Consider the following 25,116-nt stretch of genomic DNA (forward strand, 5'->3'; position numbering starts at 1 on the left):
TTCTAAGGAAGGATTGTTCATAAACCCAGACAGGATTAAATTCCTTGCTGAGATGTCTCCTTTCCTTCCCTCTACCTAGCATGGAATGAGATTACCAGGGAATGTGCTTTCCCAATGAGAGCACAAAAAAATTCCACTTAGATTGCCTAATAACTGTGCTGATGTTAACACTGAAGCCCAGATACCTCCTTACTCTATTAGTTGCAATCTCGACACTGGGACTTTGAAAGAACTATCCAGGAATGAGCTTTTCCAGCAGTGAGGGACATCTTGACACACAGATTTTGATCATCAATGTTTTCAAGAAGAAAGATTTTTTATCAAAAAAGGGAAACGAGTAAAGAAAAGAACTTCTATCTAAGGAATGTGAGGCCTTTCAGATTATCAGGCCCAGAAAGGCATTCAAATGAAATAACAATCACATCTTATTTCCCCCCACTTTGAGCTATGTATTTAGCTAGAAAAACTGCAAACTTTTGCCACAAGTAGCTACAAATTAACCTAATAATGCTACACTGGACACGATATCCAACACCCTATACCATAAAAATACATAGCCAATTAATAATCAATGTAATTTCTGTAAACCAGTGAAAATTCCTGACAAACAACTTTGTGACAGCCCACTGGCTGTCCTTTTTTTGCCTTTAAAAACCTGCTTGAAACAAAGGCCAAATGGAGCTCATATCCAGGGTTACTTGGGTCTGAGTCTTCCAGGCAGCTTTTCTTACTTTGGCTCAGGTAAACTCTTTCAATCATATTTTGTGCTTCAGCCTCTTCTTTCGGGATTGACACCATGCAGATGTTTCTGAGACACAGAAACAACGTCTCATAGAATCTCGTATCTCTGAAGGTTTGTTCCATTTTTTACTTATTTCAGTAAAATTTTCAGAAAGGTTTTGGAGAAAATAATTGAGGAGTTTCACTGGAAAACAATGCTTTCCCCAGAGAGCACAAAATAACATCCAGCAACATCTGGAAGTTTTGGCTATATCTCAATGAGCTTTACTTTGGCATGGCCTCAAGGAAAAACAAATAAAAAGCATTGCTGAGACAACTGCTTAAGCTCAAGAGCATTCCAAATGGCAGAGCAAGCCATGATCTGGCCTCTGTGGAATGATATCTGAAAGGAAGAGAATGATGTGTGTGAGCTCAAGGTGGACTGTCAGCATAATAGCATAGATACACTATCAAGTAAAGTGTGCCAAAGATCCATTCCAATAAAAGCATTCACTATTGCCTCAATACACCTCAATGCAAACATCCATGCCTCTTTGTATCAGTAGCAGAGGTAGAATTTCCTTTCTACTTTTCCCACTTTTGTTTAAGACACAGTAATTCCATGTCTTTAGGCCTGGATTTGATTCCTTCCTCTTCTTCAACTCTCATATCCAATAAAGTATATTGGAAATTCCTGATTTAAAATACTTTGACTTGTGCTCCCTCTCTTGTGGCCAAAATTCCACTTAGATTGCCTAATAACTGTGCTGATGTTAACACTGAAGCCCAGATACCTCCTTATTCTATCAGTTGCAATCACTGACAAGCCTGTCTGCAACTACAGTGACTCAGCTAACTACTATAGAAATGGGAGAGCAAGAGATCAGGGAAGAAGATATTGTCTTGGAAACTGCCTCTCTCCAAATATGTATATATGTATAAAATTGCAAATAACAATTCAAGCAGAAATCTCTAATTATGAATTCAGTCCAAAGATTCTTGAACAATGAATTGCTCCAAGGCATTGTCATTCCCAGTTTCACTGAATTCATATTTAAGTATTCTGAGTTGATATAGCTCATACAGAATATTTATCTGAAAGCAACATAAGCAGCTTTTTCACACTAATTAATTTCATATATTTAATAATCATCTGTAAATGAATATAGATGTTTTATTTAATTTTTATTTTTTTATTATCAATTTTTATGTTTCATTTTGTTAAATGGGTTTCTAGGAATTTTATGTCAAAATATTACTTAGTCCTTCAGGAAATAAGCATCTGAGTTAAGGATTGACTTGAAATCATTGTCAAAGAAATAACTGAGGCTTAAATTAGGAGACACCTCTAGTGTAAAGAAGCCTGGAATGAGCCATGAGATCTGGATACTAGTTTCTTCTGTGAGGCTAAAAACTGTGTGATCCTGGCCATGTTCCTCAACAGTTTTGGACCTCAATTTTTCTAAGCATGAAATGAGCATTTAGATTGTATTATTTTTAAAGTTCAGGTGGAGTTTTTCTCTTTTCTACATTCCTCAGTACTTATTTATTACATGCATTAGCATTCAATTTATTGCTGTCTCTAAGTGCTTACACTTCCCAACTAGAATATAAATTCCCTGAGGCAGAAGATCTGTACTTCCAGAACACCCTCAGTGTTTAGCAGTATTGGACATATAGTATGTATGGCATGCAGTCACCCAAGATAAGTAAATTTAACTGGGTTGGCTTAACTACACAGCTACTGCTTCTCTAGTTTTGTCCTCAGCTTTGCACTGTAAAACAAAACAAAACAAGATAAAACAAAAAAACTTTCTGTGTTTTAGTTCAAGCTATTGTGATCAAACCCCAAATGTATTCATGTATACCCTATCCACAAAGCTAATTTATAAACTGGAATCTCAGTTTATTCTTTTAACATGACCATTGTAAGTTCCACGGGAATATTTTTGGCTAATTATAGCATACAACGGGATGCTTCCTTAAAACGGTTGGCACAACAGTATATCTGAATATCAGAGAGCAGCACTAAGCAATAGGGGCTGCTAGAGCAACAGGAAAGAACTTAACAAAAATTGTTTTGCTGAGAGAAGGTAGTTATCAGAGAACACATAAAAATTATTTTTCCTCTATGGAAATCAAAGAAATGTAAGATGAAAAAAGAATAGTATATCCTGTTTTAGCTTGTTTTGCTAAGTATAGATGAAGACATACACAGGAGAATTCAGTACAACTTAGACTCTTTGACAGTTGAGAATAACAATGAATTTGACAATGTTTTCTAGACCAAGTATATATTTTTATACTGATGAAGAAATTTTCCAAATGATATTATGCAATAATTTAAAAACAATTGCCCTGATTATTTGCAAACATGGTCATATTCACCTCAGCACATGCCCATTTGAGGGACATTCCCTAATTTAAAAAGAGAAAAAAGCCAAACAAATGTAATTTGAATTGACTATAAAAATATCTAGAGAGAAACAGCAGCTAAATTAATATTAATTCTAAATTTAGAACAAACTAAACATTCAATCCAGATTTAATTAGTGGTGAGTGCCTTTTAATCTGAATACTACTTTTGGGTATCTATATCATAAATGTCTTCAGGAACATTTCACCAGTGCCTCAAGTCCAAAAAGATCAAGCTGCTTTCTTTCTTTTTGTGAAAAACTGCACTACAAAACAGTATATAGAAAATTTGGTATAGTTGCCAATAGCTTGAAAGACTTTAAAGATAAAACTAAGGGGACAAAGAGTCTTTTAAAAACAGTATCAACCATTCTGGACAGTCAAGAAAAAAAGGCAGTGTTTTTTATGTATGCAAGACAAGGGTAAGGAAAGAACCTTTTCAAAACAGCAGGACCTTACCTGGGAGCAAAGGAAAGCATATAATATTAGATAGGAACTTTTGCTCATGCTAACACTTTTCAGTCGCTTTCTGTGGGGGCACAGAAGCTTTCTTCTTCCATTTGCCTGTCTCTACAGTCTCTTTCCAACACAACTCATTTTCTAGCAAATTTCAGCTGAATTTTCTTCCATACCTTAAATAATTAAAGACACTGACATTATAACTTAATATATGGTAACTAAAGACATGGATATTGACATTGGCAAATCCTGCAATGATTCTGCTCTAAGTTGATTTAAGCAATAAATTGTGGCTCCCATGATGACCTTCATTACTCCATCATGTTATTCCATAAGATCCATGTAACTCAGAATGATGGAATGAAGAGAAGAAAGGATAGGAAAAAATACATTGCAATACTAGATATTTTTGCTTTGTTCGCCATCAGCCTTAGTGCTGTCACTAGTCTTTAATTAAGAATAATAAGAGAAACGTTCTTAAGTCTGCATTACTCTCACTTAGTAAGAGTGCTCATGATAATAACCTAAAAAGTTTACTCTGTAAAATATGTTATGCTACTACATTGGTCTCTTCTCAACAATATTTTCTTTCTACCTCATGAAATACTATGAATGATGTATGGTCAAATTTCACTTTGTTTAATGGGAATCTTCCTCATATCAGCGGATTCCTTTCTAAATCCTCTTTAAGGTGCTTCCATTACATATCAGGAAACAGCTGCCAATTCTAGCTCAAAGGAATCCATTTAGAGTTATGTGAAAACAAAATGTATGAAGATTAAATTTCCTCTGTATTAAATCTTGAGTGAACAAAAGCAAATATACTCTATTTTGCTAACACTCGCCACCCTAAGTTCCAGACTCTCAAAGAAGAGATAGAGAATTTTAGAAGGAAACACACCATCACACACTTTTAATCCTAAATGTTGGCACAATATGTGGAGAACAAGGAGAATGTGTATCCAAAACCTCTAGCCCCTGGGTCATCTGTTTCCCTGCATGAGAGGGCAAGGGCCCCACCAGTTGGAGTACAGCAGCCACATACCACTGCAATCAGGACACAAGGCTCTGTTAAAGTGACTGCCCCCGTTTTAACTGAAGCACAGTGGCAGCTTACATTCTATTGTTTAGGAAGAGATGTGGATCCAGGGAAGGAGGGAGTCAATCACTTTTACATATTTTAGGTGCTCATGCTAACAGTAAATTCAAGTACTTTAAAGCATTCATATTTTACCTACAGGCAAGCATGCCTAACATCTGCTGTTACTGGGTAATCTCAAAAAAAGCTTCTTAGCAAAAATTGGCATTCCATATATATGTTTAACTCTTACCAATACACAATTACACATACATTTTAAACATTTCATTAACAATTATAACGATCAGGACTTCTAAAACGACCTCAAGAAATTAGTCGCAGGGGAAAACAAAACAGAGGTTTTAGACAGGGGCAAACTATCCTTTTTAAGGGATGTTTCCTAGTGCCTAGAGAGATAGTAAACAATGTTTTCCATAAAATATCAATCTTTTACAATTTCAACTGCAAGTATTTTCTGATAACTCAGGGATATGTTGCTTATTCCTATAAATCAACCAATAAAATATTTTTATTCAATTTACTGAGTCTGAGATATGATATAATGGAGACTGTGCCAATACAATGTCAAGGGGACAGTTGGAGCCTCAGACAGAAAGTTTAGTGAACTAACCACAGGAGGATCCAGTTGGCTTATTGAAAGCAGGATGTCTTCAACATCTCCTTCAGCTCCCCTGGAAAGACAAATTAGAGCAGGGAGAAAATGCAGGGAGCCCAAGTTTAAAACATTTTGTCGTATAACTTCAGTCAGTGATATTTGCATAAGGTAAGAAAACATAGTCCAATTTTCTACACTTCTAAACAATAAAATCTCATTAATTCAGAGTCTAGTATGAAATCAGCTTGGGAATAATTTCACTTTAACTAGAGTTTACCTTTTCTATTCTGAAGGTGTACACAGAGGATTTTATAAAATTGAGTTCCTTGGGCTCTAGGCTTGATTTCACTGTGTTATATTGAGAAAGTCACTTAGCTTCTCTGGTCATCTTTTTTCACATCCATAAAATTAGTGGAGTAAAATTAGATAGTAATTTTATGGGACTTCGAAGTTTTAATAATCTGTGATGCTCAGACCAGTTTTTCCTAGACCAAATCACAAGAATGCTCATAAAATCCTTTGGTTGCCTGGAGTTTTGTTGGTAGGCCAGGCTTTAATTTAAAAGTTTAATCTACTTAATAATTTAAGCAATTAAAGTGCATGAACATGTAGTGCTTGGAGCAGGAATACCTGCACTCTCTGACACTCTCACCTCTGTGACCATAGCTGAGAAACGAAAATTAAACAACAAAGAAAATCTGTGAAATCAAATAGCTCCTGCGTTCAGACTCACAAACTGTACTCAAAAGAGAGTTCTTAGACTAGTCATAAAAACTGGAGTTAATCACTCTTAACAACTTCTACTAATTAGGTAATAGCTGCCTGAAACACAGAGCTGTGTTAAGAAGAAATTTTGAGGTCTTAAGTCGACTCTATGAGAATAGAAACTATGATCAATTGGCATTGTTTGCCATGGACAAGAGCAGACCTATGGTAGCAAATGTACTCTATATCTTTACATGGAACTTAGTCTTAATTCACACATAATTCTAGCAAGTTTAATGATTTAATTTGTTAGTATATAGCAGAATAGAAAACATAATTTAGAAAGTTGGGAGAGGGGTTACCAAAGTGGGCTCACTAAAAGCTGTGAAAGGTTGCAGCACAAAGCAAGGATACAAACACGATCATTTTTTTCCTTTAAGTTCCAGGATACATGTGCAGAATGTGCAAGTTTATTATACAAGTTATGTGTGTCATGGTGGTTTGCTGCACTTATCAACTGGTCATCTAGGTTTTAAGCCCCACATGCATTAGCTATTAGTCCTAATGGTCTCCCTCCCCTCAGCCACCACCCTCCTTACAGGCCCCAGTGTGTGTTGTTCCCCTTCTTGTGTCCATGTGTTCTCAGTTTTCAACTTCCACTTACGAGTGAGAACATGAGGTGTTTGTTTTTTTGTTCTTGTGTTAGTTTGCTGAGGGCGATAGCTCCCAACTTCATCCACGCTCCTGCAAAGGACATGATCTCATTCCTTTTTATGGCTGCATAGTATTCAATGGTTTCTATGTACCACATTTTCTTTATCCAGTCTATCATTGATGAACATTTGGATTGGTTCCATGTCTTTGCTATTTTAAATAGTGCTTCAATAAACATACATGTGCAAAACATGATAATTATTATAGTCACAGATCAAAGTCACAGAATTGCAACAAATTAGGGAGCATTATGTAAATCACATTGGTCCTACAAACCATAGTAATCTAGGCCTAAAAATGTCAGTCTATTACAGTTCAGTTTGATAAGTGATACATATACTGGAGACCCAAAGCATGTATCAGGACAAAGGTACAGTTATTTTCACTATGCCCTGATAAATAAAATCCAAACTCCTGAACCTGATATATTAGGTCTAATTCATCCTCTTCTCCACATGCCTTTAATCTAAAATCCACCTATATAGATGCCTTGTTGTTTACAAAATATGGCATTCTTTCTCTCAACCCAGGGCTTTTCAAATATTGTTTCTTCTGCCTGTGACATCCTCATTTTAGTTACTAAATCTTAGCTATCCTTCATAACCCAGCTCCAACGGTTGACACCTCTAAGATACATTTCCTGGCACTATTCTGTCACTTCACCACACCCCAGGATACCACACTTCATCCAAGTGTAAGATTATACCTCTTGCCCTCGGCTTCCCTGGCAACCTGTTCAAACCTCAATGTAGCATCTATAACCTGGTACTGGATGTCTGCTCTTTCTTTCTATGTTATTAGCTTATTCAGATTACTCATCTTTCTCTGCAGTGCCTAGCCAGCCCAAGATGCTGTATTTCTTAAGTAAATTAAAATTTAAAATATCCACAAGGCTTAGAGATTTTCAAGATTTTCTAATATTTAGAAATTTGCCAATATATAAATGACCTGCTATTCAGAGCTTAGCCTGCTGGCATGTTCAGGATGACTCAGTGAAACTTCCACTGGGTAGTATTTTGCTAAAAGTTTGCTCTAGTCACTCAAGACTGTTAAAACTTCCTGTACTACAAAGCATTATAAGATGCACTTGTTGTACTAATCTCAGCATTTCACAATTGTTCTAAATTGCTGAATTACAACTTAAAGGCAAAATGCATAAATGCTTTTTCATTTGTTGAGTCCAAAAATACTTACTGAGTATCTGTCATGAGTCAGACACTATGCTTGGCCCTAAAGATAGAGTGATCAGAAAGATGGCCATCCATCCTGTCCTTGTAAAGATTACCAAGTATCTGCTTTCTCTGTGTACTGAAAAGAATTAACAAAATAATTCTTGCAATGTAATATAAAATAGCAACAACAACAACAACAAAAAACCCACAAAAAACAAACAAACAAAAAAAACAAAAACAACAACCCTCCAAATACAGTAATGGCAGTATTCTGAATTTAAATAGCTCATTGCCTTCGATAGAATACTATAAATACCCAAAGAACAAGACTATCAGGTGCGTATTACTGTTCCAATTCTGTAGACAATGAAATTGAGGTCTTGAAATGTTAAATAACCTGGCAATCATCATAAAGCTGGAAGATGGTGGAGACTGGACTCAAACTCGGAATTATGTGGGTTCAAGGCCTATTTATGTTCCCAATTCTCATGGCCCATTAATAGTTACATGGAAAAAACACTGGGCCATGTATATGTATAATGTAACATAAAATTTGTAAAGGTGTTTTAAACTTTAATTTCTTATCGATACATAATATTTGTACATATTTACGAGGTACATGTGATATTTTCTTATATGTATATAATGTGTAATGATCAAGTCAAGGTATTTGAGGTATTCATCACCTCATTTATTATCTATATGTATTGGGAAAATTTCCAGTCCTGTCTCCTAGTTATTTTGAAATATACAATACATTGTTGTTAACTATATATATATATATATAGTCACACTACTTTACTAAATTGATCTTAAGAAGGTAGAGATTAGAATGATAGATACCAAAGGCTAGGAAGTACATATGAGTGACGGGACAGTGAAGAGACATAGAAATATATAATTAGGGCCGTTTCCGGTGGAGCTGTCGCCTAGCCCCTATCGCAGAGTGGAGCGGGGCTGGGAGCAAAGCGCTGAGGGAGCTCGGTATGCCGCCACCTCGCACCTGCAGCCTCGTGCCCGCCGCTGCCCGTCCCCAGAGAACCATGGAGTCTGGCAGTACTGCCGCCAGCGAGGAGGCACGCAGCCTTCAAGAATGTGAACTCTACGTCCAGAAGCATAACATTCAAGCACTGCTCAAAGATTCTATTGTGCAGTTGTGCACTGCTCGACCTGAGAGACCCATGGTATTCCTCAGGGAATACTTTGAGAGGTTGGAGAAGGAGGAGGCAAAACAGATTCAGAATCTGCAGAAAGCAGGCACTCGTACAGACTCAAGGGAAGATGAGATCTCTCCTCCTCCACCCAACCCAGTGGTTAAAGGTCGGAGGCGACGAGGGCTATTAGCGCTGAGGTCTACACGGAGGAAGATGCCACATCATATGTTAGAAAGGTTATACCAAAAGATTACAAGACGATGGCTGCTTTAGCCAAAGCCATTGAGAAGAATGTGCTGTTTTCACATCTTGATGATAATGAGAGAAGTGATATTTTTGATGCCATGTTTTCGGTCTCCTTTATCGCAGGAGAGACTGTGATTCAGCAAGGTGATGAAGGGGATAACTTCTATGTGATTGATCAAGGAGAGACGGATGTCTATGTCAACAATGAATGGGCAACTAGTGTTGGGGAAGGAGGGAGCTTTGGAGAACTTGCTTTGATTTATGGAACACCTAGAGCAGCCACTGTCAAAGCAAAGACAAATGTGAAATTGTGGGGCATCGACCAAGACAGCTATAGAAGAATCCTCATGGGAAGCACACTGAGAAAGCGGAAGATGTATGAGGAACTCCTCAGTAAAGTCTCTATTCTAGAGTCTCTGGACAAGTGGGAACGTCTTATGGCAGCTGATGCATTGGAACCAGTGCAGTTTGAAGATGGGCAGAAGATTGTGGTGCAGGGAGAACCAGGGGATGAGTTCTTCATTATTTTAGAGGGGTCAGTTGCTGTGCTACAACGTCACTCAGAAAATGAAGAGTTTGTTGAAGTGGGAAGATTGGGGCCTTCTGATTATTTTGGTGAAATTGCACTACTGATGAATCGTCCTCGTGCTGCCACAGTCGTTGCTCGTGGCCCCTTGAAGTGCGTTAAGCTGGACCGACCTAGATTTGAATGTGTTCTTGGCCCATGCTCAGACATCCTCAAACGAAACATCCAGCAGTACAACAGTTTTGTGTCACTGTCTGTCTGAAATCTGCCTCCTGTGCCTCCCTTTTCTCCTCTCCCCAATCCATGCTTCACTCATGCAGACTGCTTTATTTTCCCTACTTGCAGTGCCAAGTGGCCACTGGCATCGCAGCTTCCTGTCTGTTTATATATTGAAAGTTGCTTTTATTGCACTATTTTCAATTTGGAGCATTAACTGAATGCTCATACACAGTTAAATAAATAGAAAGAGTTCTATGGAGACTTTGCTGTTACTGCTTCTCTTTGTGCAGTGTTAGTATTCACCCTGGGCAGTGAGTGCCATGCTTTTTGGTGAGGGCAGATCCCAGCACCTATTGAATTACCATAGAGTAATGATGTAACAGTGCAAGATTTATTTTTTTAAGTAACATAATTTTCCAGTTCTAAGCATATTTAGACTGTGGCCATATATGCTGTATTTCTTTGTAGAATAAATGGTTTCTCATCAAGCTCTAAAGATTAGGGAAAATGGATATAGAAAATCTTAGTATAGTAGAAAGACATCTGCCTGTGATTAAACTAGTTTAAGGGTGGAAAAATGCCCATTTTTGCTAATTATCAATGAGATATGATTGGTTCAATTTTTTTTCCAGAATTTTTGTTTGCCAAGCTAATCTGCCTGGTTTTATTTATATGTTGTTATTAATGTTTCTTCTCCAATTCTGAAATACTTTTAAGTGTGGCTATCTATACCTGCCTTTTAAGTTTGAAACTAACTCATAGACTGCAAATATTGGTTAGTATTTAACTACATCTGCCTCGGCTCACAAATTTTGATTAAGACCTTTATCCAGCTAGTGCCAAATAATTGATCAGATGCTGAATTGAGAATAAGAATTTGAGGTCTGCAATCTTGGTTGTTAATTTAGAACTTTTGGTTAAAGTATGTCCTTCAGCTGACTCCAGTATAATCTCCTCTGCTTATTAAACTGATTCCAGGAGATTGGATTTGCTATGACTAGATACAGATGGAGCAAACATCCTAACCGAGAAAAGAGGTGATGCTGCTAAAGGGAGAAATGGCAGGCGGACAAAGTTCAGTGTCGGGAATTTTCCCTGTGAGATTCACTGGGGCATGAGATTTTGGAAGAAGTTTTTTACTTTGGTTTAGTCTTTTTTTCCTTTTTATTTCAGAATTTCTGGTGGGTTGATGGTAGGGTGTAATGTGTCTGTGTTGTTTCAAATTGGTCTAAAAGGCTATCCTGCTGAAAGTCCTGCTTTCCTATCTAGCATTTATTTCTCTGGCAAACTTTTCTTTCTTTCTTTCCTTTCGTTTTTAAAGTAAACTTGTGTATTGAGTCTTAACTCTATTTCAGTATCAGTATTTTCCAGCCTTACGTGTTACATTATTCCAATGATACCCAACAGTTTATTTTTATTATTTTTTAAACAAACTTTCACAGTTCTGTAATGTAGGCACTTTTATTTTTGTTGTGATTTATATATAAGGTAATGTAGGGTTATATTTGGGAGTGACTGAAAGCATTTTTCCATCTGTGTGCAACTAACTGACTCTGAATATTGATCCCCTCTCCTGCCCTTTCCTAGGTAATTTAAATTGGTCATGGTAGATTTTTTTCATACATTTGAAAAACTTTTAGGTTGTTACTAAGTATGAAGTATAAATCTGGGGAAGAGGCTTTATGTACATTTTAGGGTGGGTAAGAAAGCCACCATGTTACAAATTTTTTAATTTCCAAAATAATCTATATTAAATGAGGGTTTTCTGATCTGTACTTTGTGTTTAGCTACCTTTTTATATTTAAAAAATTAAAAATGAAAATTATGTTCTTACAAGCTTAAAGCTTGATTTGATCTTTGTTTAAATGCCAAAATGTACTTAAATGAGTTACTTAGAATGCCATAAAATTGCAGTTTCATGTATGTATATAATCATGCTCATGTATATTTAGACACATATAATGCTTTCTAAGTGAGTTTTACTCTTAAATCATTTGGCTTGCTGTTTACTCCCTTCTGTAGTTTTTAATTAAAAAATTTAAAGATAAGTCTACATTAAACAATGATCACATCTAAAGCTTTATCTTTGTGTATATGAGAAATCAGAATTGGCGTAATTTGTCTTAGTTGATATTCAAGGCTTTTAACAGTCATTATTCCTGGGCTTGGTAAGTGAATTTATGAGATTTACTGCTCTAGAAAATATAGATGGCCAAAGGACCGTTTTGTATTGCTTCCTGATTACCAGTCTGATTATACCATGTGTGCTAATATACTTTTTTTTATTATAGATTGTCTTAATGGTAGGTCAAGTAATAAAAAGAGATGAAATAATTTAAATTCTTAAAAGAAATATATAATTAGATCTTTGTAAAGATTTATAGGTCGTTGATAATTTCCTTAGAACTTGGTTTAATTTTTATTAATTTATATGTAAAAGATTATAAATAATTAATTTGGTAGAGATACATATTTGCTAAGGCATACAGCTGTTTATACAATTTTTATAAATACATATCTAACAACAGAAAAGAAGGCGGCACAAAATGGCAAAATAAAAGGCTCCACTGATCATCCCTGCTGCAAGGACACCAACTTAACAACCATCTACACACACAAAAAAACACCTTCATAGAAAATAAAATTCAGGTGTGTACTCAGAGTACCTGGTGTTAACTTCATATTGCTGAAAGACGCACTGAAAATAGAAAAAACAGCCCTGAATCACTGACGCCCACCCTCCCCTACCCCCCAGCAGCAGCTGCATGGTGCAGAGAGCTTCTTGGGGTCAGGGAGAAAGAACACAGCAATTGTGAGGCATTGAACTCAGTGCTGTCCTTTAGAGCAAAAAGGAAAATTGGAACAAACTCAGCTGATGCCCGCACATGCAGGGAGCATTTAAATCAGCCCTAGCCAAAGGGAAATCACCAATCCTAGTGATCAGAACTTGAGTTCCCACAAACCTCTCCACCAAGGCCCACAGTGCTCTATGTCTCCAAGTAAACTTGAAGGGCATTGTAGGCCATAAGGACTGAAAGTCTTAGGAGAGAGCTATTGCTGAACCTGGCCCAAAGACAGGGGACTGGGGTCGCTCATGAAATACTGAGACACCAGCTGGGGCAGCCAATGGAGTGCATCACTCCTCCCCTACCCCAGGCTGTACAGCTCATGGCTCCAAAAGACCCTTTCCTCCTGTTTGAGGAGAGGAGAGGGATGAGTAGGAAGGGCTTTGTTTTGCATCTTGGGCACCAGCTCAGCCACAGCAGGATAGGGTACCAATAAGAGCAGAGAGTCCCCCGTTCCAGGCTGTAGCTCCCAGATGACATTTCTGGGTCAGAAGAGATCCTGCTGTCTTGAAGGAAAACACTCAGTTCTGGCAGCAATCATCACCTGCTAACTGAAGGGCCCTTGGGTTCTAAATAATCAGCAGTGATACCCAGGTACTATGTTGAGGACCTTAGGTGAGCCTCTGATACTTGCTGGCTTTGGGAGGGACTCAGCACATAACCAGCTGTAGTGGCTATGGGGCAAAATCCCTTCTGCTAGAGAAAAGCAGGGAGAAAAAGGGACTTATTTTTGCACCTTAGGTACCAGGATAGCCACAGGGGTTTAGAGCACCAAGTGGGCTCTTGGGGTCCCTGATTTGAGAACATTGCTCCTAGATGGCATTTATGGATCTGTCTTGGACCAGAGGGGAGCCCACTGCTCTGAATGGTGAGTCCCAGGCCAGGTAGAAATCACCACAAGCTAACTTTCTTAAGGGAAGATCAGAGGTATTCTGGCAGTACTCCTTGTGGCCTAAGAATGATAGCTACCAAGTGAGGCTCCTCTGCCTTTGGAAAGAGAAAGAGAGTGGGAAGTACTGCATCTTGTGGTTTGAGTCCCAGCTCAGCCTCAGTACTATAGAACATCAGGTAGACTTTGAAGTTTTTTGACTCTGGTCACTGACTCCCAGATGGCACCTCTGGACCTACCCAGGGCCTGGGCGACCTTGCTTCCCTGAAGGAAAGGAAACATCATAAAGCTGGAAGATGGTGGAGACTGGACTCAAACCCAGAATTATGTCTGCCTGGCTGCTTTGCCACCCACTGACTGTAGAACCCCAGGGCCTTGAAAGAACATAGTCAGTAGCCAGGGAGTGGTTACAGCAGGCTTTGGGTGACACCCAGTGCTGTGCTGGCTTGAGGTCTGAGTAAGCACAGTCATGGTGGTGGTGGCAACAGGGCTGCTTGTGTCACATCAGCCCCAGCTTTAGGTGGCTAAGAATGAAGAGATAATCTGTATGTTTGGGAGAAAGTAGAAGAAGGGAACAAGAGTCTCTGCCTGGTAATCCAGAGAATTCTCCCCGGTCTTGTCCAAAACCATCAAGGCAGTATCTCTACAAGTCTGCAAGAACTACAGAAGACTGGGCTTTGGATGCCTACTACAGCAGAAACAGCTTACATCACAGTATCCAAGCTTTTTTCAAATATCTGGAAAGCCTTCCCAAGAAGGATGGCTACAGATAAATCCAAATAGTGAAGACTACAATAAATACCTAACTCCTCAACACCCAGACAATGAAGAACATCTAGTAGTATCAACAACATCCAGGCAAACATGACTTCACCAAGTAAACTAAATAGAGCACCAGGGACCAGTGCTGGAAAAACAAGAGAAATGTGACCTTTTAGACAAAGAAATCAAAATAGCTGTGTTGAAGAAACTCAAAGAAATTCAAGACAACACAAAGAAGAAATTCAGAGTTCTAACACACTTAACAAAGAGAATGAAATAATTTAAAAGAATCAAGCAAATATTCTGGAGCTGAAAAATGCAATTGGTATACTGAAGACTGCATCAGAGTCCTTTAATAGCAGAATGGATCAAGGAGAAGAAAGAATTAGGGAGGTTGAAGACAGGCTATTTGAAAATACACAGAGGATAAAAAATAAAAAGAATAAAAAACAAAGTACACATACAGAATCCAGAATACAGCCTCAAAAGGGCACATGTAAGAGGTATTGGCCTTAAAGAGAAGGTAGAGAAAGAGAGGAGGGTAGGAATAGTATTCAAAGGGATAACAACAAGAAACTTCAAAAACATAGGGAAAGATAGCAATATTCAAGTGCAAGAAAGTTATAGAACACGAAGCAGATATTACCCAAAATAGACTACCTCAAGGTATTTAATAATCCAACTCCCAAATGCCAAGGATGAAGAAAGGTTCCTAAAAGCAGCAAGAGAAAAGAAACAAAAAACATACAATGAAGTTCCAATACATCTGGCAGCCCACCTTTCAGTGGAAAACTCTTATAGGCCAGAAGAGAGTGGCATGACATATTTAAAATGCTAAAGAAAAAAACTTTTATCCCAGAACAGTATACCTGGCAAAAATATCCTTCAAACATAAAGAAGAAATGAAGACTTTCCCAGACAAACAAAAGTTGAGGGATTTCATCAACACCAGTCCTTTCCTACAATAAAAAAAAATTAAATGAGCAAACAGAAATAACCTGATGGTGTAAAACTCACTGGTAATAGTAAGTACACAGAAAAATACAGAATACTATAACACTGTAACTGGCATGTAAGCTACTCATCCTAAGTAGAAAGATTAAACAACGAAACAATAAAAAATAATAAGTACAATAACTTTTCCAAACATAGTGAGTACAACAAGAAACAAATAGAAACAATAAAAAGTTTAAAAACTAAGGGAATGGGATTAAAGTGCAGAGTTTTTATTAGCACCTTTTCTGTTTGCTTATTTACGCAAATACTGTTAAGTTGTTATCAGGTTAAAATAATGGGTTATAAGATAGTATTTGCAAGCTTCATGGTAACCTCAAACCAGAAATTCTACAGTGGAAACACAAAAAACAAAAAGCAAGAAAACTAAATCATATCACCAGAGAAAATCACCTTCACTAAAGAAAGACAGGAAGGAAAGAAAGAGGGAAGAAGACCACAAAACAACAAGAAAATAACAACAAAATGACATGAGTAGATCCTTACTTATCAATAATAACATTGTACAGGAATGTTCTAAACCCTCCAATCAAAAGTCATAAACTGGCAGAATGGGTAAAAAAAGAAGACCCATTATTCTTTTACCCATAACAAACAAACTTTACATATAAATACAAAATTAAACTGAAAATAAAAAGATAGAAATAGATATTCCATGCTGATAGAAACCAAAAAAGAGCAGGAGTCACTATACTTATATCAGACAAAAGAGATTTCAAGACAAACCTACAGGAAGAGACAAAGAAGTTCACTATATAATGATAAAGGGGTCATTTCGGCAAGAGGAAATTACAATTTTAAATATATATGCACCCAACACTGTAGTATCCAGATATATAAAACAAATGTTATTAGAGCTAAAGAGATAGGCCCCAATACAAAAACAGCTGAATACATCAACACCCTGCTTTCAGCATTGTACAGATACTCCAGACAGAAAAATCAACAACGAAACACTGGACTTAATCTGTACTATAGATCAAATGGATCTAACACATATTTACAGAACATTTCATCTAAGAGCTGCAGAATATACATAGATTATTGAGAAAGACAGACCATATGATAGGTCAAAAAACAAGTCCTAAAACATTAAAAAAAATTGATATAATATCAAGCATCTTTTCTGAAAACAATGGAATAAAACTACAAATTAATAACAAGGAATTTTGGAAATGATACAAATACATGGAAGCTAAACAATATACTCCTGAATGACCAGTGAGTCAATGAAGAAATTAAAATGAAATTGAAAAATTTCTTCAAATAAATGACAATGGAAACATAACATATCAACACCTCTGGGATACAGCAGCAAAAACAGTACTCAGAGTGATTTTTATAGCTATTAAGTGCCTATATCAAAAAAGAGGAAAAATTTCAAGTAAACAATCTAACAATACATCTTAAAAAAAACAGAAAAGCAAGAGGAAACAAGCCCAAAATTAGTAGAATAAAAGAACTAATAAAGACTAGAGCAAAAAATAAATAAATAAAATTAAAATAAAAAAAATCAATGCAGCTGGGCATGGTGGCTCACGCCTGTAATCCCAGCAGTTTGGGAGGCCAAGGTGGGTGGATCACCTGAGGTCAGGAGTTCGAGACCAGCCTGACCACCACGGAGAAACCCCATCTCTACTAAAAATATGAAATTAGCTTGGCGTTGTGGTGTATGCCTGGAATCCTAGCTACTCAGGAGGCTGAAACAGGAGAATTGTTGAACTCGGGAGGCAGAGGTTGCCGTGAGCTAAGATTGCGCCATTCCACTCCAGCCTGGGCAAAAAGAGTGAAACTCCATCTCAAAAAGAGAAAAGAAAAAAAAAATCAATTAAAAAAAAAAAAAAAACCCGGAGGCGGCGGAGCAAGATGGCCGAATAGGAACAGCTCCAGTCTCCAACTCCCAGCGCAACTGACACAGAAGACTGGTGATTTCTGCATTTTCAACTGAGGTACTGGGTTTATCTCATTAGGGAATGCCTGACAATCAGTGCTGGTCAGCTGCTGCAGCCCGACCAGCGAGAGCTGAAGCAGGGCGAGGCATCCCCTCACCTGGGAAGCACAAGGGGGAATGGAATCCCTTTTCCTAGCCAGGGGAACAGAGACACACAACACCTGGAAAGCTGGGTAACTCCCACCCCAATACTGCACTCTACCAAGGATCTTAGCAAACTGGCACATCAGAAGACTATATCCCACACCTGGCCAGGAGGGTCCCACGCCCAGGGAGCCTCCCTCATTGCTAGCACAGCAGTCTGCTATCTAACAGCAAGGCAGCAGCGAGGCTGGGGGAGGGGTGCCCGCCATTGCTGAGGCTTAAGTAGATAAAGAAAGCGGCTGGGAAGCTTGAACTGGGTGGAGCTCACAGCAGCTCAAGGAGGCCTGCCTGTCTCTAAAGACTTCACCTCTAGGGACAGGGCACAGCTAAACAACAACAACAAAAAGCAGCTGAAACCTCTGCAGATACAAACGACTATGTCTGACAGCTTTGAAGAGAGCAGTGGATCTCCCAACACGGAGGTTGAGATCTGAGAATGGACAGACTGCCTGCTCAAGTGGGTCCCTGACCCCTGAGTAGCCTAACTGGGAGACATCCTCCACTAGGGGCAGACCGATACCCTACACCTCACACGGTGGAGTACACCCCGGACAGGAAGCTTCGAAAGCAAGAATCAGACAAGTACACTCGCTGTTCAGCAATATTCTATTTTCTGCAGCCTCTGCTGCTGATACCCAGACAAACAGGGTCTGGAGTGGACCTCAAGCAATCTCCAACAGACCTAAAGCTGAGGGTCCTGACTGTTAGAAGGAAAACTAACAAAAGGAAGGACACCCACACCAAAACCCCATCAGTACATCACCAGCATCAAAGACCAGAGGCAGATAAAACCACAAAGATAGGGAAAAAGCAGGGCAGAAAACCTGGACATTCAAAAAATAAGAGCGCATCGCCCCCTGCAAAGGAACGCAGCTCATCGCCAGCAAAGGATCAAAGCTGGACGGAGAATGACTTTGATGAGATGAGAGAAGAAGGCTCCAGTCTATCAAACTTCTCAGAGCTAAAGGAGGAATTACGTACCCAGTGCAAAGAAACTAAAAATCTTAAGAAAAGAGTGGAAGAATTGATAACTAGAATAATTAATGCAAAGAAGGCCATAAACGAAAGGACAGAGATGAAAACCATGACATGAGAAATACGTAACAAATGCACAAGTTTCAGTAACTGACTCGATCAACAGGAAGAAAGAATATCAGCGATGGAGGATCAAATGAATGAAATGAAGCGAGAAGAGAAACCTAAAGAAAAAAGAAGAAAAAGAAATGAACGAAGCCTGCAAGAAGTATGAGATTATGTAAAAAGACAAAATCTACGTCTGATTGGGGTGCCTGAAAGTGAGGGGAAAATGGAACCAAGTTGGAAAACACTCTTCAGGATATCATCCAGGAGAACTTCCCCAACCTAGTAGGGCAGGCCAACATTCAAATTCAGGAAATACAGAGAACACCACAAAGATACTCCGCGAGAAGAGCAACTCCAAGACACATAATTGCCAGACTCACCAAAGTTGAAATGAAGGAAAAAATCTTAAGGGCAGCCAGAGAGAAAGGTCAGGTTACCCACAAAAGGAAACCCATCAGACTAACAGCAGATGTTTCGGCAGAAACTCTCCAAGCCAGAAGAGAGTGGGGGCCAATATTCAACATTCTTAAAGAAAAGAATTTTAAACCCAGAATTTCATATCCAGCCAAACTAAGTTTCATAAGTGAAAGAGAAATAAAATCCTTTACAGATCAGCAAATGTTTAGAGATTTTGTCAACACCAGGCCTGCCTTACAAGAGACCCTGAAGGAAGCACTAAACATGGAAAGGAACAACCGGTACCAGCCATTGCAAAAACATGCCAAAATGTAAAGACCATCGAGGCTAGGAAGAAACTGCATCAACTAACGAGCAAAATAACCAGTTAATATCATAATGGCAGGATCAAGTTCACATATAACAATATTAACCTTAAATGTAAATGGACTAAATGCAACAATTAAAAGACACAGACTGGCAAACTGGATCAAGAGTCAAGACCCATCAGTTTGCTGTATTCAGGAGACCCATCTCACATGCAGAGATACACATAGACTCGAAATAAAGGAATGGAGGAAGATCTACCAAGCAAATGGAAAACAAAAAAAGCAGGGGTTGCAATCCTAGTCTCTGATAAAACAGATTTTAAACCATCAAAGATCAAAAGAGACAAAGAAGGCCATTACATAATGGTAAAGGAATCAATTCAACAGGAAGAGCTAACTATCCTAAACATATATGCACCCAATACAGGAGCACCCAGATTCATAAAGCAAGTCCATAAAGACTTAAAAAGAGACTTAGACTCCCATACAATAATAATGGGAGACTTCAACACCCCACTGTCAATATTAGACAGATCAATGAGACAGAAAGTTAACAAGGATATCCAGGAATTGAACTCATCTCTGCAGCAAGCAGACCTAATAGACATCTACAGAACTCTCCACCCAAATCAACAGAATATACATTCTACTCAGCACCACATCACACTTACTCCAAAATTGACCACATAATTGGAAGTAAAGCACTCCTCAACAAATGTACAAGAACAGAAATTATAACAAACTGTCTCTCAGACCACAGTGCAATCAAACTAGAACGCAGGACTAAGAAACTCAATCAAAACCGCTCAACTACATGGAACCTGAATAACCTGCTCCTGAATGACTATTGGGTACACAACGAAATGAAGGCAGAAATAAAGATGTTCTTTGAAACCAATGAGAACAAAGATACAACATAACAGAATCTCTGCGACACATTTAAAGCAGTGTGTAGAGGGAAATTTATAGCACTAAATGTTCACAAGAGAAAGCTGGAAAGATCTAAAATTGACACTCGAATATCACAATTAAAAGAACTAGAGAAGCAAGAGAAACACATCAAAAGCTAGCAGAAGGCAAGAAATAACTAAGATCAGAGAGCAGAACTGAAGGAGATAGAGACACAAAAAACCTTCCAAAAATCAATGAATCCAGGAGTTGGTTTTTTGAAAAGATCAACAAACATGATAGACCGCTAGCAAGACTAATAAAGAAGAAAAGAGAGAAGAATCAAATAGATGCAATAAAAAAATGATAAAGGGGATATGACCACTGACACCACAGAAATACAAACTACCATCAGAGAATACTATAAACACTTCTACACAAATAAGCTAGAAAACCTAGAATAAATTGATAATTTCCTGGAAACTTACACTCTCCCACGACTAAACCAGGAATAAGTTGAATCCCTGAATAGACCAATAGCAGGCTCTGAAATTGAGGCAATAATTAAGAGCCTACCAACCAAAAAAAGTCCAGGACCAGATGGATTCACAGCTGAATTCTACCAGAGGTACAAGGAGGAGCTGGTACCATTCCTTCTGAAACTATTCCAATCAATAGAAAAAGAGGGAATCCTCCCTAACTCATCTTATGAGGCCAACATCATCCTGATACCAAAGCCTAGCAGTGACACAACAAAAAAAGAGAATTTTAGACCAATATCCCTGATGAACTTCGATGCAAAAATCCTCAATAAAATACTGGCAAACTGGATGCAGCAGCACATCAAAAAGCTTATCCACCATGATCAAGTGGACTTCATCCCTGGGATGCAAGGCTGGTTCAACATTCGCAAATCCATAAACGTAATCCAGCATATTAACAGAACCAAAGACAAAAACCACATGATTATCTCAATAGATGCAGAAAAGGCCTTTGACAAAATTCAACAGCCCTTCATGCTAAAAACGCTCAATAAATTCGGTATTGATGGAACGTATCTCAAAATCATAAGAGCTATTTATGACAAATCCACAGCCAATATCATACTGAATGGGCAAAAACTGGAAGCATTCCCTTTGAAAACTGGCACAAGACAGGGATGCCCTCTCTCACCACTCCTATTCAACATAGTGTTGGAAGTTCTGGCTAGGGCAATCAGGCAAGAGAAAGAAATCAAGGGTATTCAGTTAGGAAAAGAAAAAGTCAAATTGTCCCTGTTTGCAGATGACATGATTGTATATTTAGAGAACTGCATTGTCTCAGCCCAAAATGTCCTTAAGCTGATAAGAAACTTCAGTAAAGTCTCAGGATACAAAATTAATGTGCAAAAATCACAAGCATTCTTATACACCAGTAACAGACAAACAGAGAGCCAAATCATAAACAAACTTCCATTCACAATTGCTTCAAAGAGAATGAAATACCTAGGAATCCAACTTACAAGGGATGTAAGGGACCTCTTCAAGGAGAACTACAAACCACTGCTCCGTGAAATAAAAGAGGACACAAACAAATGGAAGAACATACCATGCTCATGGATAGGAAGAATCAATATCGTGAAAATGGCGATACTGCTCAAGGTCATTTATAGATTCAATGCCATCCCCATCAAGCTACCAATGAGTTTCTTCACAGAATTGGTAAAAACTGCTTTAAAGTTCATATGGAACCAAAAAAGAGCTGGCATTGCCAAGACAATCCTAAGTCAAAAGAACAAGCTGGACGCATCATGCTACCTGACTTCAAACTATACTACAAGGCTACAGTAACCAAAAGAGCATGATACTGGTACCAACACAGAGATATAGACCAATGGAACGGAAAGAGTCCTCAGAAATAATACCACCCATCTACAGCCATCTGATGTTTGACAAACTCAGAAAAACAAGAAACGGGGAAAGGATTTCCTATTTAATAAATGGTGCTGGGAAAATTGGCTAGCCATAAGTAGAAGGCTGAAACTGGACCCTTTCTTTACTCCTTGTATGAAAATTAATTCAAGATGGATTAGAGACTTAAATGTTAGAATTAATACCATAAAAACCCAAGAAGAAAACCTAGGTAATACCATTCAGGACATAGGCATGGGCAAGGACTTCATATTAAAACACCAAAAGCAATGACAACAAAAGCCAAAATTGACAAATGGGATCTAATTAAACTAAAGAGCTTCTGCACAGCAAAAGAAACTACCATCAGAGTGAACAGGCAATCTACAGAATGGGAGAAAATTTTTGCAATCTACTCATCAGATAAAGGGCTAATATCCAGAACCTACAAAGAACTCAAACAAATTTACAAGAAAAAAACAAACAACCCTATCAAAAAGTGGGCAAAGGATATGAACAGACATTTCACAAAAGAGGACATTCATACAGCCAACAGACACATGAAAAAATGCTCATCATCACTGGCCATCAGAGAAATGCAAATCAAAACCACAATGAGATACCATCTCACACCCGTTAGAATGGCAATCATTAAAAAGTCAGGAAACAACAGGTGCTGGAGAGGATGTGGAGAAATAGGAACACTTTTACACTGTTGGTGGGATTGTAAACTAGTTCAACCATTATGGAAAACAGTATGGTGATTCCTCAAGGATCTAGAACTAGAAGTACCATATGACCCAGCCATCCTATTACTGGGTATATACCCAAAGGATTATAAATCATGCTGCTATAAAGACACATGCACATGTATGTTTATTGTGGCACTATTCACAATAGCAAAGACTTGGAATCAACCCAAATATCCATCAGTGACAGACTGGATTAAGAAAATGTGGCACATAGACACCAAGGAATACTATGCAGCCATAAAAAAGGATGAGTTTGTGTCCTTTGTAGGGACATGGATGCAGCTGGAAACCATCATTCTCAGCAAACTATTGCAAGAACAGAAAACCAAACTCCGCATATTCTCACTCATAGGTGGGAACTGAACAATGAGATCACTTGGACTCGGGAAGGGGAACATTACACACCGGGGCCTATCATGGGGAGGCGGGAGGGGGGAGGCATTGCATTGGTAGTTATACCTGATGTAAATGACGAGTTGATGGGTGCTGACGAGTTGATGGGTGCAGAACACCAACATGGCACAAGTATACATATGTAACAAACCTGCACGTTATGCACATGTACCCTAGAACTTTAAGTATAATAATAAAAAATAAAATAGCAAAAAAAAAAAAAAAAAAAAAAAGATTGAGATCCTGTCATTTGCAAGAACATGGGTAAAAGTTGAGATCATTATATTAAGTGAAGTAAGCCAGGCACAGAAAGACACACATTGCATTTTCTCACTTGTTTGTGGGATATAAAAATCAAAACAGTTGAACTCATGGGCACAGAAAGTAGAAGGATGGTTACCAGAGGCTAGGGACGATAGTGGGAGGATTTGGGGGAGGTGGGGATGGTTAATGAGTACAAAAATTACTTAGAATGCATAAAACCTATTACTTGATAGCACAGCAGAGTGAGTATAGTCAATAATAACTTAATTGTACATTTAAAAATAAAGAGTATGATTTGATTATTTGTAATTCAAAGGATAAATGCTTAACGGGATCAATACCCCTTTCTCCTTGATGTTCTTACATCACATTCTATGCTTGTATCAAAATATCTCATGTACCCCATATTTATATACACTATGTACCCACAAATATTAAAAATAAAAATAAAAACTTAAGGGGAGGGGCCATGATATCCCAATAGAAACAGCTCTGTTCTGCACCTCCCAGCAAGACGAACGCAAAAGGAGAATGATTTCTCCATTTGCAGTTGAGGTACCCGGTTCATCTCATTGGGACTGACTAGGTGATTAGTGCGACCCACAGAGACCAAGGAAAGGAAGGGTGGGGCATTGCTTCAACTGGGAGCTACACGGGGCAAAGGGACCTCCCTCCCCCAGCCAAGAAAAGTGGTGAGGGACTGTGCTACCTGTCAGGGTACCACGATTTTCCCACAGATTTTTGCAATCCATGGATCAGAAGATTTCCTCGTGGGCCTAGACCACATGGGCCTAGACCACATGGGCCTTGAGTCTCAAGAACAAAACTGGGCAGAAAAATGATAGCCACTCCCGTTGGGGGCTGTTAGGCACTGAGCTGCAGGAGTTTTTAAAACTTCAGCAGTGCCTGGAACTCAAGTGAGGCACGAGAACCATCCACTCCTGCGGAAAGGGGGCTGAGACAAATGGTTTTGCTCAGCATGTCCCACTCCTATGGAACCTTGCAAGCTAAGACCCACTGGCTTGAAATCCCCACTGCCTTCACAGCTTTCTAGAGTCTGTTTAAGAAGACCAAGTTCCTGAGGGGAGGAACGACCACCATTACTGTGGCTCTAGTTGGTGGTTTCCCCCTGCCAGTGTTAAGGAGACTGGGAGGTTTGGACTGAGCAGTATTCCCCACAGTGCAGCACAGCAGCTGTGGCAGATCATGGTCAGACTGCTTCTTTAGGTGAGACCTGGATCACCCCTCCTCATTGGGCAAGGCCTCCCTGCAGGAATTCCAGCAGCTCCAGTTAGGGGCTTCGAGACAGACCCTCATCTCCCTGAGACAGAGCACATGGGAGGAGGGATGGCCCTGGTCTCAGGTTCAGCGGACTAAATCTTTCCTGACTGCTGGCTCTGAAGATACCAGCTGATCGCGACAAGGGGGATTCCCACAGCCCAGCACATCAGCTTTGCCATAAAGGACAGTAAGATTGCCTCCTTAAGCAGGT

General features: G+C 38.8%; 1 protein-coding gene and 1 pseudogene across 32 annotated transcripts in view; one reads left to right on the top strand and one right to left on the bottom strand.

Moving 5' to 3' along the window:
• SPIN4 (spindlin family member 4) overlaps positions 1–25,116 on the bottom strand; it is a 287,004-nt gene that overhangs the window by 226,199 nt on the left and 35,689 nt on the right. For 11 of the 32 annotated variants that reach the window (XR_012429761.1, XR_012429757.1, XR_012429749.1 and 8 more), the window contains one exon: positions 5,304–5,364. The exons of the other annotated variants lie outside the window; for them this stretch is intronic. The gene's annotated coding sequence lies outside the window, so the exon portion shown is untranslated. The remainder of the gene's footprint in view (positions 1–5,303; positions 5,365–25,116) is intronic. 32 annotated transcript variants of the gene reach the window in all.
• Positions 8,818–12,377, top strand: LOC107128539 (cAMP-dependent protein kinase type I-alpha regulatory subunit pseudogene; annotated as a pseudogene).

The sequence above is a fragment of the Macaca fascicularis genome, chromosome X, assembly GCF_037993035.2.
Source record: "Macaca fascicularis isolate 582-1 chromosome X, T2T-MFA8v1.1".
In the NCBI taxonomy this organism is placed as follows: domain Eukaryota; kingdom Metazoa; phylum Chordata; class Mammalia; order Primates; family Cercopithecidae; genus Macaca; species Macaca fascicularis.